Source organism: Mus caroli, unplaced genomic scaffold, assembly GCF_978045245.1.
Source record: "Mus caroli unplaced genomic scaffold, Mus_caroli_1 scaffold_2, whole genome shotgun sequence".
Lineage (NCBI taxonomy): Eukaryota > Metazoa > Chordata > Mammalia > Rodentia > Muridae > Mus > Mus caroli.
The window spans coordinates 74,475,068-74,488,124 of record NW_028227257.1 but is presented as its reverse complement, the minus strand read 5'-3'; the positions used below and the strand labels follow the sequence as shown (position 1 = coordinate 74,488,124).

At 40.1% G+C, this 13,057-nt stretch overlaps 1 protein-coding gene across 4 annotated transcripts in view; it reads left to right on the top strand.

Moving 5' to 3' along the window:
- Dcdc1 (doublecortin domain containing 1) overlaps positions 1-13,057 on the top strand; it is a 205,708-nt gene that overhangs the window by 11,858 nt on the left and 180,793 nt on the right. The gene's annotated exons all lie outside the window — the stretch shown is intronic.

Genomic DNA, 13,057 nt, shown 5'->3' with positions numbered 1-13,057 from the left:
ACAGTGATATAGGAAGTCAAGGAGAAAGAAGACAAAAAGACAGAGACAGAGAGACACAGAGAGATAGAGATACTGAGAGACAGAAACAGAGACAGAGAGATAGAGGAGTGTCTAGTATTTTAATGGTACTCTCTACTCTTCAGGTAGAGAGTAAGTGAAGGTAGAGAAGGGGGAAGCAAATGGTTGCATCCTCAGATTCCTGTGGGTGAAGCTGATTGAAAGGAGGGTGAAACCACTTGAATTACCCATGTGTTAGCTCCCTGACATGACCATCTTCCTACATTTCCCTTCCTACAATCGTACAGTAGCGAACCTTCAATGTCAACCTAACTCGATTTATAATCACCTAGTTGCTAATCTCAGCCTGCCAGGAGGACTTTCCAGAGAGGTTTCACTGAGTCAGGAGATGCACCCTACTTGTGAGCAGCATCTTCCCATGGCCTGGGGGTCAGAGTGCATAAGAAGGAAGAGAAAGGAAGGTGATGAGCATCTGCATTCATCTCTGCCAGCTTCCACCATGAGTGGCTGTGTCCCAGACCTGAGCCAGAACAAACGCTTCTTCCCTTAGCAGCTTCTGCTGGGCATTTTGTCCCAGCAACAAGAGAAGGAGGAGGTAGTACTGAAAACTCTTACCAACACGTGCCACTGCTGTGACAAGATCATGTGCTACTTGGGCCTTTGTAACTCATTTTCAATATGAATTTTCAAGAGTCTGAAACAATGGAACTTTTATTTTTATTTTTATTTTTATTTTTATTTTTATTTTTATTTTTATTTTTATTTTTATTTTTATTTTTATTTTGGTTTGGTTTTGGTTTTTCAAGACAGGGTTTCTCTGTATAGTCCTGGCTGTCCTGGAACTCACTCTGTAGACCAGGCTGGCCTCGAACTCAGAAATCCACCTGCCTTTGGCTCCCAAGTGCTGGGATTAAAGGCGTGTGCCACCACAGAACAATGGAACTAAAGAAGCCATAAAATACTTTATACAGAGATTCTGAGCTATTCTTGAAGAACTTAAGGGTATCAGAATGGCAAGAGAGATACAGACAGTGGAGGCCTGGCCCAAGAGGTTTCAGACTAGAGGCCATTTGTATTATGTTCTGGCAAGAATCTGAAGATATCTATCTATCTATCTATCTATCTATCTATCTATCTATCTATCTATCTATCTATCCATTCTATCTTCAGGTGTGTGTGTGTAGGTATATATGTATTTGACCATATTATTTTCACTCCCCCAACTTCTCCCAGATCTCCCCCCATCTACACACACTAAAAATAGTACACACACACACACAGACATACACACACACAGACACCAAACAAACAAACAAACAAATTCTTTTCAAAGGAAAGAGAACATTGCTGAAGTAGTTCCTTGCTTGAAATCAGTAGTCCAGGGAAGTACTCTCTCCAGTTCACCTGTCCCCCATGGAGGTGGTTTTTCAGGGTTAGAAGCCACTATCACTGCAGTACAAGGGGACCAGGCTACGTCTAGAGCTGGCAGAAACTATGACATGGTGTTGGTTTTATAGGCAAAGAAAATGTAGGAGTTAGAGGGTCTAGGTAAACGTACCCATGAGTGGAGAGCATTTTTGGAGTGATTTGTTGACATTTGGTTTATGTTCATCTTCTATTTCCTTACACAGGGATCATTTGTTTTTATGTTTTTATTATATCTATTTTCTTCATAATTCTTTTTGATTACTGACCATTTAGGTTCCAAAATGTCCAGTGTACAGATTACACCATAACAAACATCTCTCATTCTTGTCCAGATGCCATTATTTAGTCAGTGAACATTTATTACGGACCCCCTTTCTGCTCTCTGCTTGTGTCTTGGTGGTCAGTAGACTGTAACAACAGGAAGACCACTTTGTCACGATATGTTATGTCATAAACCTTTCTGTGCTGATCTATTAGTGAAGTTCTAGTTTAGATTATAGAAATTTAATACTCTAAAATCTGTTTGATTCATAGTCTAAGTTCTGCGATTTTCTCTTTTATTTTATGAAGTTTGTGCTTATATAGTCAAAGGAAGGGGCCTGAATTTGTTACTTATGACATTTTATCTCTTCAATTTTCTTTCTTCAAATATATATTTTTTCTTTTTTTAGTTGTTAAACATGTATATTCTGGAAGGAATAAATAACAATAAAGGCCAAGAAACTCCAAAGGAACGGAGGTTTCCAAAGTGGGGGCAACACAATAGAACAGAGTGAAGGAGGAACACTTGGCCAAAGGTTACAATACATAGCTGGTCCAGGGAGAATCCACAGAAGGAGAACCCACAAAGTTCCATATGGAAATCTGTTACATGGTAATCTAATTTAAAAATAAAAGTAAGGTATTACACAAAAGCACCTGGCTGAGGCCAAGAGAGCTACAAAGTTTTAGGCTAGTCTAAGCAACAGAAAGATCTAAGCCAGCCTAGGACAAATTTTCTTATGTATTTAATTTGAAATTTAAAGTTAATAAAAAACTGTTATAAGTTATACATCTATGTCTTAGAGTTATGTTTACACACATAAAGGGAAATATAAAACACCATTCTTTATTAATGAGTGATTTCTATATATTCTGGTAAAACAATGTTTTATTTCAACTGTTATTTAAGAATAATGTAGGATGTATAATCATCCTAGTTGTCATTTTATCTACTTGGAATTACAAAATGGAAATCCTTTTGACTGACTTGTTATTTTCTCCATGCTTCTCGCTTCTCATAAGTCTATATATATATATTTTAACTAAAAACCAAAATTTGTTCTTGGGCCATTTGGTGACTTAGAAGCCAGGTGAGTGGATCACAGTTATGTTCAGATGGGCTGAGTCTTGACGAGTTTCCCGTCAGATGAAGATGTAACTCTCATCACTAAGCTTTCTATACGGCCTGGGCCGCGACTTTGTTATGTGTCAGTACTCAAGTGAGTCAGTTTATCATTTAAAGTGAGAAGCAACAACCTCTCACTGTTACAGTAACCCACTTACTTGACAGATACTCACTGTGTGTTTGTTATGGCAGATGGCATCATTTCCAGACTGAGACTTCAGAACTGGAGTGCTGAGAGCCTGGACCTTGGTCCTAGCTGTTTCTGATGCTCCCTGTGTGGTTTTTGATTTGGAGGTTGAGGGGAGAGGCCATTTATTTAATAGTACTGGTATTCAGTTACCTTATATACAGAGAAGGGATATTGATGATTGTGAAATGTGAGCTTGTGAGCATTAATACCCAGTTCAATTCTTAGCACATGATAAGTGTTCAGGCAGCTTTCTTGGTGATTTTTACCTGTGATAGTGTTACAATTAAGTGCCAGATCTAAAGCAACTGCAAGCATTTCTGCCTTTAAACAACCTGAGAGTTACATTTTTATCCTGATTGGAAAGAATTTAACTTAAAAAAAATCTGAAATCTTAAAGGACAGTGACTGAGCATTGCTCTATTTAAAAAAAACATTTAAAATGTATTTTTAGCTCCCCTAGGATGTATATAATTATGCAACATAGTATTTGAGTATCTTAAGATAACAATAAAGTATCCTGCTCAACCTGGTGGTATATGCTTGGGATGTCAGCACTAAGATACAGATTCTGAGCTGAGGCCAAGCAGTGCCAGGTAGCCTGCTCTACACAGCAAGGTCCAGTCTAAAAAGTATCCAAAAAGCAAAATGCTAAAAATCTTGGCATTTTGCTGGGAATGGTGGTGCGTGTCTATATTATTAGCTCTAGGGAGGCTTAGGAAGGATGACCCTGACCCTGAGTTGCAGGTAAACCTGACTGAATATTGTGACACCATCTCAGAAACAAAAGTTCCTCATTCAAAAAGGGACTTTTTATCACATAAACACATAAATATGTACTATACATACATAATTACTTATGTGTGCACAATGAAATAATTTAGTGGTGGTAAGTTATAGTTATGCTTTAAACATATAACTTTATCTTTATTGAATAAAATAAATTAGGTCTATCAAACTACCTTTATCACCAAGCTTGAGGATATAATTAAGTGTCATAGTCTCCTCTTGGGAAACTTCCCATGTATTCTTGGGTTTTATTTATTTATTTTTGCCAGGCCATATAACTCTTTTGACGTGTGTCGAGCTGGATTTCAGATATATCAGAAGGCAAAAGAATTGGGCCTTAACGACTATTGCTGCCTATTATTTATTACTAAACTTATGTCAAAGAAAATAAAAGGAAAGAGAAACATACATAATCTTGGGTCATTGATTGTTTCATCTCCATACACGTTGTGATAATTGTATTTACAAAAGTGGAGGCATGTTTTTTGTGTTTGGCAGCTATAGTATAACAGCAGCCACTAAGATGCTCTGAGAGCATGCTTCCATGCCATTGATGGATCCAAGTGTCACCACTTAGTGTGATCTGCACATGCATAAGGTCTGCCACGTTACAGGAGTTCAAAATCTTTCCAGGGGATAGAAATAATATATAACCGTGACCTGTAAGGCTTGTTCTTATTAAAGTTCCTACTGAAACTGTAGACTGAAGAGACCCAAAGTCAGAAAGATGAAAACAAACACTACATTTTTTCTCATGTACAAATCTAAGCCTATAATGCATACCTGTCTGTGTATGTGTACACATCTCATCTATATCTACCTTTATCTCTACAATCTCTAATGTAAATATGAATAAAGCTTAAGAGACTAGAAAGGAGACCAAGAGAGGATTGCAAAAAATTATGTGGTGGGCAAATGACACATGGCACATATAAGACAAAGAGAGACTGCAAAGGAGAATGAGAAGACACAGGACTAAGATGGGGAAGGAGTGTCACTGGAACAGACTTTATTGGAAGACGGGACATTAATTCTGTAACTGTGACTTCTCCAGGAGCAATGAGAGACAACTTAAAAAGTCTTTTAATATTCTTTTTTTTTTTTTTTTTTTTTTTTTTTGTTTTTCGAGACAGGGTTTTTCTGTGTAGCCCTGGCTGTCCTGGAACTCAATCAGTAGATCAGGCTGGTCTTGAACTCAGAAATCCACCTGCCTCTGCCTCCCAAGTTCTGGGATTAAAGGCGTGCGCCACCACTGCCCAGCTTTTTTTGCTTTTTGTTTGTTTTTGTTTTTTTGTTTTTTGTTGTTTTTTGGTATTTTAATATTCTTAATCTTAAATATTTATGTGTAATCTTAAAATAATAAATCTTAAGTATTTTAATATTTAAATAGGTTTAAAATAATTTAGTATTTAATATAGTTTGATAGATAGCAACACTCTTCTTAACTCTGTAGCTCTTGTTTTGTTTTGTTTTGGATGCACACAGGACCACATGTGTGCTAAGCATACATCCTGCCACTAAATTGCCTGGGTTTTGTTTGTTTGTTTGTTTGTTACTGAGCCTATTTGTTATTGAGCACTTTAAGATTAATAGGATATATTATGAAAGCTTTTCATTTCCTAAAAATTCATCCAGTTGCAGCATAATTAAACCTATTTTTGTCACTGTGAAAACTTGACAGTACAAATACTTTCCAATAACAGAGTAGTTGAGAAAAGTCACCATCTCTGAGTGTGTTGACACATAAGCATATGTGTTACCTAACATATATGGCTTCTGAATGTTACTAAAAGACCTTTAAATCATGCTTCATATTAAAACCCATAACAAGTTTCCTAAGCATAGTTAAACATATTCAACATTTGGGAGAAATAAAACATTGGTATCATAACTTGAATATGGTGAGTGAAAGGCCATTTGCACACATATTTCATAATACTATTTACATACATGTTCACAAATGATACAGGTACAATGATCAAGAACAGGTGAGTGGTTTCCAGGGAGCTGGGATATAGGGAGAGGGTAAGGATGTAGATATGAAGCAATACTTTTGGTGACTGGATATCCGATGGCAGGTGTGATTACATAGAAGAAGAAGCAGAGACACACAAACATGTACAGACACAGGGGTGTGTGCGTGTGTATGTGTGTGTGTGTGTGTGTGTGTGTGTGTGTGTGTGTGTGTGTGTGTAGCTTGTGGCATCTAAATGGACTTGGGTACTGTACCAATGCTGGCTGTTTGGTTCTACACTGCTATGTGCTGTTGGAAACATTGTTGGAATCAGGAATTACTTTTGAAGTTATTCTGTAGGCTACATTTTTTTTCACTGTTTTTTTTTTATTACATATTTTCCTCAATTACATTTCCAATGCTATCCCAAAAGTCCCCCATACCGCCCCCCACTTCCCTACCCTCCCATTCCCATTCTTTTGGCCCTGGCATTCCCCTATATTGGGGCATATAAAGTTTGCAAGTCCAATGGGACTCTCTTTCCAGTGATGGCCGACTAGGCCATCTTTCGATACATATGCAGTTAGAGACAAGAGCTCCGGGGTACTGGTTAGTTCATCATGTTGTTCCAACTATAGGGTTGCAGATCCCTTTAGCTCCATGGGTACTTTCTCTAGCTTCTCCATTGGGAGCCCTGTGATCCATCCAATAGCTGACTGTGAGCATCCACTCCTGTGTTTGATAGGCCCCTGCATAGTCTCACAAGAGACAGCTATCTTTGGGTCCTTTCAGCAAAATCTTGCTAGTGTATGCAATGGTGTCAGCGTTTAGAAGCTGATTATGGGATGGATCCCTGGATACGGCAGTCTCTAGATGGTCCATCCTTTCATCACAGCTCCGAACTTTGTCTCTGTAACGCCTTCCCTGGGTGTTTTGTTCCCAATTCTAAGAAGGGGCACAGTGTCCACATTTTGGTCTTCATTCTTCTTGAGTTTCATGCGTTTAGCAAATTGTATCTTATATCTTGGGTATCCTAAGTTTTGGGCTAATATCCACTTATCAGTGAATACATATTGTGTGAGTTCCTTTGTGATTGTGTTACCTCACTCAAGATGATGCCCTCCAGGTCCATCCATTTGGCTAGGAATTTCATAAATTCATTCTTTTTAATAGCTGAGTAGTACTCCATTGTGTAAATGTACCATAATTTCTGTATCCATTCCTCTGTTGAGGGACATCTGGGTTCTTTCCAGCTTCTGGCTATTATAAATAGGGCTGCTATGAACATAGTGGAGCATGTGTCCTTCTTACCGGTTGGGACATCTTCTGGATATATGCCCAGAAGAGGTATTGCTGGATCCTCCGGTAGTACTATGTCCAATTTTCTGAGGAACCGCCAGACTGATTTCCAGAGTGGTTGTACAAGCTTGCAATCCCACCAACAATGGAGGAGTGTTCCTCTTTCTCCACATCCCCGCCAGCATCTGCTGTCACCTGAATTTTTGATCTTAGCCATTCTGACTGGTGTGAGGTGGAATCTCAGGGTTGTTTTGATTTGCATTTCCCTGATGATTAAGGATGTTGAACATTTTTTCAGGTGCTTCTCTGCCATTTGGTATTCTTCAGGTGAGAATTCTTTGTTCAATTCTGAGCCCCATTTTTTAATGGGGTTATTTGACTTTCTGGAGTCCACCTTCTTGAGTTCCTTATATATATTGGATATTAGACCCTTATCTGATTTAGGATAGGTAAAGATCCTTTCCCAATCTGTTGGTGGTTTTTTTGTCTTATTGATGGTGTCTTTTGCCTTGCAGAAGCTTTTCAGGTTCATGAGGTCCCACTTGTCAATTCTCGATCTTACAGCACAAGCCATTGCTGTTCTATTCAAGAATTTTTCCCCTGTGCCCATATCTTCAAGGCTTTTCCCCACTTTCTCCTCTATAAGTTTCAGTGTCTCTGGTTTTATGTGAAGTTCCTTGATCCACTTAGACTTGACCTTAGTACAAGGAGATAGGAATGGATCGATTCGCATTCTTCTACATGATAACAACCAGTTGTGCCAGCACCATTTGTTGAAAATGCTGTCTTTCTTCCACTGGATGTTTTTAGCTCCCTTGTCGAAGATCAAGTGACCGTAGGTGTGTGGGTTCATTTCTGGGTCTTCAATTCTATTCCATTGGTCTATTTGTCTGTCACTATACCAGTACCATGCAGTTTTTATCACAATTGCTCTGTAGTAAAGCTTTAGGTCTGGCATGGTGATTCCACCATAGGTTCTTTTATCCTTGAGAAGAGTTTTTGCTATCCTAGGTTTTTTGTTATTCCAGATGAATTTGCAGATTGCACTTTCTAATTCGTTGAAGAATTGAGTTGGAATTTTGATGGGGATTGCATTGAATCTGTAGATTGCTTTTGGCAAGATAGCCATTTTTAAAATGTTGATCCTGCCAATCCATGAGCATGGAAGATCTTTCCATCTTCTGAGATCTTCTAGAATTTCTTTCTTCAGAGACTTGAAGTTCTTATTATACAGATCTTTCACTTCCTTAGTTAGAGTCACGCCAAGATATTTTATGTTATTTGTGACTATTGAGAAGGGTGTTGTTTCCCTAATTTCTTTCTCAGCCTGTTTATTCTTTGTGTAGAGAAAGGCCATTGATTTGTTTGAGTTAATTTTATATCCAGCTACTTCACCGAAGCTGTTTATCAGGTTTAGGAGTTCTCTGGTGGAATTTTTAGGGTCACTTATATATACTATCATATCATCTGCAAAAAGTGATATTTTGACTTCATCTTTTCCAATTTGTATCCCTTTGATCTCCTTTTGTTGTCGAATTGCTCTGGCTAGGACTTCAAGTACTATGTTGAATAGGTATGGAGAAAGTGGGCAGCCTTGTCTAGTCCCTGATTTTAGAGGGATTGCTTCAAGCTTCTCACCATTTACTTTGATGTTGGCTACTGGTTTGCTGTAGATTGCTTTTATCATGTTTAGGTATGGGCCTTGAATTCCTGATCTTTCCAAGACTTTTATCATGAATGGGTGTTGGATCTTGTCAAATGCTTTTTCTGCATGTAACGAGATGACCATGTGGTTTTTGTCTTTGAGTTTGTTTATATGCTGGATTACGTTGATGGATTTCCGTATATTGAACCATCCCTGCATCCCTGGGATGAAACCTACTTGGTCAGGATGGATGATTGTTTTGATGTGTTCTTGGATTCGGTTAGCAAGAACTTTATTGAGTATTTTTGCATCAATATTCATAAGGGATATTGGTCTGAAGTTTTCTATCTTTGTTGGGTCTTTTTGTGGTTTAGGTATCAGAGTAATTGTGGCTTCATAGAATGAGTTGGGTAGAGTACCTTCTGTTTCTATTTTGTGGAATAGTTTGTGAAGAACTGGGATTAGATCTTCTTTGAAGGTCTGATAGAACTCTGCACTAAACCCATCTGGTCCTGGGCTTTTTTTGGTTGGGAGACTATTAATGACTGCTTCTATTTCTTTGGGGGATATAGGGTTGTTTAGATCATTAACCTGATCTTGGTTCAACTTTGGTACCTGGTATCTGTCTAGGAACTTCTCCATTTCATCCAGGTTCTCCAGTTTTGTTGAGTATAGCCTTTGGTAGAAGGATCTGATGGTGTTTTGGATGTCTTCAGGATCTGTTGTTATGTCTCCTTTTTCATTTCTGATTTTGTTAATTAGGATGCTTTCCCTGTGCCCTCTAGTGAGTCTGGCTAAGGGTTTATCTATCTTGTTGATTTTCTCAAAGAACCAGCTCCTTGATTGGTTGATTCTTTGAATAGTTCTTCTTGTTTCCACTTGATTGATTTCGCCCCTGAGTTTGATTATTTCCTGCCGTCTACTCCTCTTGGGTGAATTTGGTTCCTTTTGTTCTAGTGCTTTTAGGTGTGTTGTCAAGCTGCTAATGTGTGCTCTTTCTAGTTTCTTTTTGGAGGCACTCAGAGCTATGAGTTTTCCTCTTAGAAATGCTTTCATTGCGTCCCATAAGTTTGGGTATGTTGTGGCTTCATTTTCATTGAACTCTAAAAAGTCCTTGATTTCTTTCTTTATTCCTTCCCTGACCAAGGTATCATTGAGAAGAGTGTTGTTCAGTTTCCATGTGAATGTTGGCTTTCTATTATTTATTTTGTTATTGATGATCAGCCTTAGTCCATGGTGATCTGATAGGATGCATGGGACAATTTCAATGTTTTTGTATCTGTTGAGTCCTGTTTTGTGCCCAATTACGTGGTCAATTTTGGAGAAGGTACCATGAGGTGCTGAGAAGAAGGTGTATCCTTTTGTTTTAGGGTAAAATGTACTGTAGATATCTGCCAGATCCATTTGATCCATAACTTCTGTTAGTTTCACTGTGTCCTTGTTTAGTTTCTGTTTCCATGATCTGTCCATTGGTGAAAGTGGTGTGTTGAAGTCTCCCACTATTTTTGTATGAGGTGCAATGTGTGCTTTGAGATTTACTAAAGTTTCTTTAATGAATGAGGCTGCCTTTGTATTTGGAGCAAAGATATTCAGGATTGATAGTTCCTCTTGGAGGATTTTACCTTTGATGAGTATGAAGTGCCCCTCCCTGTCTTTTTTGATGACTTTGGGTTGGAAGTCAATCTTATCTGATATTAGAATGGCTACTCCAGCTTGTTTCTTCAGACCATTTGCTTGGAAAATTGTTTTCCAGCCTTTCATTCTGAGGTAGTGTCTATCTTTTTCTCTGAGATGAGTTTCTTGTAAGCAGCAAAATGTTGGGTCTTGTTTGTGTAGCCAGTTTGTTAGTCTATGTCTTTTTATCGGGGAGTTGAGTCCATTGATATTAAGAGATATTAAGGAAAAGTAATTGTTGTTTCCTGTTATTTTTGTTGTTAAAGTTGGCATTCTGTTCTTGTGGCTGTCTTCTTTTCGGTTTGTTGAGGGATTACCATCTTGTTGTTTCTAGGGCGTGGTTCCTGTCCTTGTATTGGTTTTTTTCTGTTATTATCCTTTGAAGGGCTGGATTCGTGGAGAGATAATGTGTGAATTTGGTTTTGTCGTGAAATACTTTGGTTTCTCCATCTATGTTAATTGAGAGTTTGGCTGGGTATAGTAGCCTGGGCTGGAATTTGTGTTCTTTTAGTGTCTGTATAACATCTGTCCAGGATCTTCTGGCTTTCATAGTCTCTGGTGAAAAATCTGGTGTAATTCTGATAGGCTTGCCTTTATATGTTACTTGGCCTTTTTCTCTTACTGCTTTTAGCATTCTATCTTTATTTAGTGCATTTGTTGTTCTGATTATTATGTGTCGGGAGGTATTTCTTTTCTGGTCCAGTCTATTTGGAGTTCTGTAGGCTTCTTGTATGTTCATGGGCATCTCTTTCTTTAGATTTGGGAAGTTTTCTTCTATAATTTTGTTGAAGATGTTTGCTGGTCCTTTGAGTTGAAAATCTTCATTCTCATCCACTCCTATTATCCGTAGGTTTGGTCTTCTCATTGTGTCCTGTATTTCCTGGATGTTTTGAGTTAGGATCTTTTTGCATTTTCCATTTTCCTTGATTGTTGTGCCCATGTTCTCTATGGAATCTTCTGCACCTGAGATTCTCTCTTCCATCTCTTGTATTCTGTTGCTGATGCTTGCATCTATGGTTCCAGATTTCTTTCCTAGGGTTTCTATCTCCAGTGTTGCCTCATTTTGTGTTTTCTTTATTGTGTCTACTTCCCTTTTTAGGTCTAGTATGGTTTTGTTCATTTCCATCATCTGATTGGATGTGTTTTCCTGTTTCTCTTTAAGGACTTCTACCAGTTTGGTTGTGTTTTCCTGTTTTTCTTTAAGGACTTGTAACTCTTTAGCCATGTTCTCCTGTAGTTCTTTAAAGTCCTTCTTGATGTCCTCTACCATCATCATGAGATATGCTTTTAAATCCAGGTCTAGTTTTTCAGGTGTGTTGGGGTGCCCTGGACTGGGCGAAGTGGGAGTGCTGGGTCCTGATGATGGTGAGTGGTCTTGGTTTCTGTTAGTAAGATTCTTACCTTTACCTCTCGCCATCTGGTAATCTCTGGAGTTGTTATAGTTTTCTCTGTTCAGAGGTTGTTCTTCTGGTGATTCTGAGTATCCTCTGTCAGCAGACCTGGGAGACAGGCTCTCTCCTCTGAGTTTCAGTGGTTAGAGCACTCCCTGCTGACAAGCTTTCCTCTTAAAGGGAAGGTGTATAGATATCTGGCGTTTGGACCTCCTCCTGGCCGAAGAAGAAGGCGGAAAACAGGACCTTTCCCAGATGCTGTGTTGCTTTGGCAGGTCACAGAAGCTGTAGGCTTCTGTGGTGCACACTCTCAGCTGTGCAGACTAAGTTCCTAAGTTCAGTGGAGTCCTGGATCCAAGATGTGCTCCCTGCTCCTGAGGCAGAGGGCTCCTGTGCAGGGCAGACCACTGTCTTCCAGCTAGGAGGGTGCCGGATGTCTGTGGCCCCAAAAGGGTGCTGCCTCAGCGGCTCTGTGGCTCCCGCCTGTCCCAGAAGCTGTCTGCCTCTGTGGTCCTCAGTCTTACCTGTACAGACTAAGTACGGCGGAGTCCTGGAGCCAAGATGGCGCTCCCTGCAGGGCAGGTCACTGTCCTCCGGCTGGGAGGGTGCCGGATGTCTGCGGCCCCAAAAGGGTGCTGCCTCAGCGGCTCTGTGGCTCCCGCCTGTCCCAGAAGCTGTCTGCCTCTGTGGTCCTCACTCTGACCTGTACAGACTAAGTTCGGCGGAGTCCCGGAGCCAAGATGGCGCTCCCTGCAGGGCAGGTCACTGTCCTCCAGCTGGGAGGGTGCCGGATGTCTGCAGCCCCAAAAGGGTGCTGCCTCAGCGGCTCTGTGGCTCCCGCCTGTCCCAGAAGCTGTCTGCCTCTGTGGTCCTCACTCTAACCTGTACAGACTAAGTTCGGCGGAGTCCCGGAGCCAAGATGGCGCTCCCTGCAGGGCAGGTCACTGTCCTCCGGCTGGGAGGGTGCCGGAAGTCTGCGGCCCCAAAAGGGTGCTGCCTCAGCAGCTCTGTGGCTCCCGCCTGTCCCAGAAGCCGTCTGCCCCCGTGGTCCCCACTCTGACCTGTACAGACTAAGCTCGGCGGAGTCCTGTAGGCTACATTTTTAAAGATACTAATAGAAACTGCTGCCATAAGCTAGGAATGGTTCACAAGACTTGTCTATACATTTCTCTTCAATCTTTCACACATCTAGAATTCCTCCAAGATGAAGTTTAAAAAAGAAGCACTCCAGTGGTAGATTACTTGCCTAGTATGTGCAAGGTCTTGAGTCCAATCCCCAGTGACG